This window comes from Crocuta crocuta, unplaced genomic scaffold (assembly GCF_008692635.1).
Source record: "Crocuta crocuta isolate KB4526 unplaced genomic scaffold, BGI_CrCroc_1.0 scaffold143, whole genome shotgun sequence".
NCBI lineage: Eukaryota > Metazoa > Chordata > Mammalia > Carnivora > Hyaenidae > Crocuta > Crocuta crocuta.
The window spans coordinates 478,799-482,925 of NW_027529175.1; the positions used below are offsets into that span (position 1 = coordinate 478,799).

A 4,127-nucleotide genomic window follows, 5' to 3' on the forward strand; every position below is an offset into this window, starting at 1 on the left:
GGCCCGTGCGCAGGGGCTTGGGGGGCTAAGAATTTGTACCTTCCCCACGGGGGTGGGTGGACTGCTGGCAGCTTCTGGCTCTAGAGGCTCCCCCTCTGAGGTCTGATCTTCTGTAGATGAGGCTACTTGGACCTCAGGGCTGCCCCGCCAGGCGTTGCACCCCGGTATCCTGTCTTGGGCTGGCGCTCTGGGCACTGCAAGTCCTGGGGACTCTGGGGTCCTCTTTCCCTTCTCGGTTGGGGAAGCAGGGCCTCAGCCACGATCGTGCTGGCCTCTACCCCAGGCCGAAGGCCTGAAACATCACACTAAGAAAGCAAAAGCAGGGGCGCCTGGGTGGCTCAGTCGGTTGGGCCTCGGACTTCGGCTCAGGTCATGATCTCACGGTTCGTGGGTTCGAGCCCTGTGTCGGGCTCTGTGCTGACAGCTCAGAGCCTGGAGCCTGCTTCGAATTCTGTGTCTCCCTCTCTCTCTGACCCTCCCCTGCTCATGCTCTCTCTCTCTCTCTCTCAGAAATTAAAAAAAAATACAAAAAAAAATTAAAATCAGGAAAGCATTTAAAAAAAAAAAAGAAAGCAAAAGCAGAGAAGTTCATTTTGAGCAATGGCGAGCCGGAGCCTGGGGGAACTGGAGGCAGGAAGGCTTTGTTGTGACTACCTGGAGGTGGAAATCAGAGACTGCCTGGAGGAGGAGGGCTGGCCTGGGGATAGGTGTGCAGGGACACAAGCAGGAAGGATGGTCTGAGTCAGACGTCTCTGTCTTTGTCTTTCTCGGTCTTTCTCTCCATCTCTGTCCTATATCTCCATTTCCTTCTCTCCCTCCCCTCTCTGCCTCCACCTCCCGAGCCCAGTGCCAGGGGAACTGAGGGCGGAGAGGAAGCATCCGACGACGTGCCTTAGCTAATTACTTGACTGCAGGCATAAAAGAAGGATTAGCTGGGGTCTCGTGGGTCTTCCTGACTCCCTAATCCTGTGGCCCCTTTTCCCTGGCACGGAAAGATGGATTCGTTCTGAGTCCCTAATTAGCTAATTATGCCTTGGCTCAGTGGCCCTGGGACTCCCTGGGCCCAGGGGAGGGCTGTGGAGTGAGCTGGGACCTGGCTAGGCAGAGGGGAGGAGGGGAGGGGGGAATGGGCTGCCATTCAAGGAAGCCGGCCGGCTGGGTAGGTTTTGAGGAGCCTTTCAGAATTTCAATATCCTGGAGAACAAGGGAAATGTAATTAATTGAGCAACAAAGGCTGGGCCCGGGGGAGCAGCGTCGGAGCAGAGCAGCGAGGCTGGGATTGCTCAGAACCACCTGCTCCCTCAGGGTCCTTCTGACCCAGCCTCGTCTCACGTGGTTGCTGGCTGCCACCGCTTGCCTCCTGCCTCTGTCCCATCCTCTAGGACTGTCCAGTCCAAGGGCTCGGCCTGCTTAGAACCTGCTCACGGTCCTCCCTGACCAGCCGCCTAGCACAGAGCCCCCCACTCCTTCGACCCTGCTTTGCAGCCACCCACCCCTGGCACGGCCTCGATGCGCCCTCTGAACAGTCATACCTTTGTGCCTTTGCCACAAGGTCCTGCTATCCTGCAGGGCCCCGCTCAAGTCCGTCCCTCCAGGAAGGTGCCCCGAGCTGCCCTCACTCCCCTGGCCTGGTTGTGTTTCCCGACACTGTGGTCCCCTGTCCCCCGCTGCTAGACTGAGAGCTCTGAGGGGCTGAGATGCGGAAATGTTCATGTTTGGACGCTCCCCCGAGAACCCCATGCCCAGCGCTGTGCCAGGCATGCAACAGCGTTTGTAAATGTTTGACGGACGAATGAAGGAGGGGGCACCAGAAAGGCCTGAAAGTGGCTAGCGTCGCATTTGGATGGATTTGGGTGGATGGTAAGGGTGCTGGGTCTATTTCCTTGCTTCTCTTCCCAGCATGCCCTTGGCTCTCCCATTGGGGGTGAGGGTGGGGGTGGGGGATTTAGCCCTCGCTCACCCTGGCCTGCTCTCAACCGGAGGCAGCAGCCTGCCAGGGAGGCCCACCGCCTTTTCCGGGAGGAGGCTGACCTAGTTTTGTGGGGAGGGGGGATGGGGTAGGCATTAATTATTGATTGGAAATCACTCCACACAGAGCTCGTGATGCAAATCCCAAATAATTACCCTCATTAACAACCACCGTAGCATCACCCCTGGAATAAATAAAATTCTGGACAGGGCCACTGTTCTCTTTGTCACCATCTTTTCATCCTCCCCTCTCCAATCTTCCATTCTTTCCTCACGACTTATCATGTATTCAGCAAATGTTGGCTGAGCCTTTGTTCTGCGAGGACCTGCTGGGTCCTGAGAATGCTGTCTGGACACAGGCCCTGCTCTCAGGAGCTTACAGCCCAATGGAAGAAGCAGGGGGAAACAAATCATTATATCCTAGGGCTAGAAGACTACGTAGTGAATGGGGCCTCCAAGGTTGTGCAGTATACAACTTGCACAACTATACAAATCAGCCTAGGCTAGGTCAGAGATGCTGAGAAGACCCAGAGCAGAAGAGAAAGGGATGAACTCGACCTGGGGTGGAATGTGAAAGGGTAGGGGAAGTCTGTACAGAGAGAAAGTAGAGCTTCAGCTGAATAGGGGTTCGCCAGGCATCAGAGAGATGAAGGGTGTTCCAAAAAGCATGAGTAAAAGCATGGAGGTGTGAAATCCCATGATATGTTTAGGAACTTCAAATAATTTGGTAATTGCTAAGGATAGGATGCAAATTGGTGAGAGGGAGAGAGAGAGAGATTGAGAGAGAGAGATCTGAAGCTAGAGAGGTAGGTAGAGTCAGATCTCATAGGAGCTTGGAAGGTGTGTACTCAAGAGTGATCCATCACTCCCGACCCTCTTTGGGGCCGCAGACACTGGTGTGGATCTTTTCCTAAGAAAAAGTCATGGTGTTGTAGCTGCAATTTCTTTTTTATTTTTATTTTTTTATTTTTTAAATTTTTATTTATTTCTAGGAGAGAGAGAGCGTGAGCAGGGCAGGGTCAGAGAGAGAGGGAGATACAGACTCCGAAATAGGCTCCAGGCTCTGAGCTGGCAGTCAGCACAGAGCCCGACGCGGGGCTCGAACCCACGAACCGCGAGATCATGACCAAACGAAAGTCGGACGCTTAACCGACTAAGCCACCCAGGCGCCCCATGTAGCTGCAATTTCATAAGGCTCACGGACCTCCTGCAGTCCTTCTAGACTCTTGTCAGGATTGTCCCTGTTCTGACCTGGGCTGTGTTTTTCCCGGGCTGGCTTCAATGGTAGGCAGGTGCTGCCCTGCTGAGGCAAGACGGGCCCAGCAGCCCGGGCTTAGTCTTCCCAGCTTGCGGCCTCTGCACAAAGAGAGCATTTCCCCTGTAGTTCCAGCTGAAGTCTCAGGGTTGACCCTTATTGGCCCTGGCTGGGGTCACATGCCTATTCTGGACCAATCACTGGGGCTAGAGGAATGGGATGTGCTGATTGGCCAGGCCCAGGTCATGTGATCTCCATGGCGGCCCAACCAAACCATGGGGACTGGAGTAGGGGAGTGGGGATGTTTTCATAGGGCTGGGAAAGGTGGCTGGGCCAAACCAGAGACGTGCCCGTCTGCCCGGGGTTTGTGCCCCTGTGGATTCTGCATTTACATGGGTGTCTGGAGGGNGCCCAGGATAGGAGGGGCTGAAGGGAAGGATGGGGCGGTAGATGTGAAAGGTGGTAAGTGTGGGGTGGGGCTGGAAGTGGGGTGCGTTCCCCCATTTGCTCTGTGGGGTAGGAGCCCCAGGAGAGTTGGGTGCGGCCTTTGAGTTGGGGAACCTTTGCAGGGTGGCTGCTGTCTTCTTGGACCCCTTTGCTGAGGACCTTATCTTCCAAGAGGGGAAGGGACTGGCTCAGGGTCTCATGGCAAATAGGCATGAAAATGGGCAGGGCTTGAGCCCAGATCTCTCTCGATCAGAGGCTAAGTCATTTCCACAGGCTTTCTTTCCCTCTGCCAGGTTTTAGGATATCAGGCCCCTTCGGGATGTAACTGGTGCATTCTTTTCCCCTTCCCATGCCTGCCCAAAGCCCCCTCCCCAGGGACTTCTTTCTCCATTCTCTTTCCTTGTTTTCTCCTTTTTTTTTTTTTTTTTTTTTTTTTTTGGTTTGGTTGTTTTTTTTC

General features: G+C 54.6%; 1 protein-coding gene across 1 annotated transcript in view; it reads left to right on the forward strand.

Moving 5' to 3' along the window:
* CACNA1I (calcium voltage-gated channel subunit alpha1 I) overlaps positions 1 to 4,127 on the forward strand; it is an 81,977-nt gene that overhangs the window by 27,501 nt on the left and 50,349 nt on the right. The window lies entirely within an intron of this gene.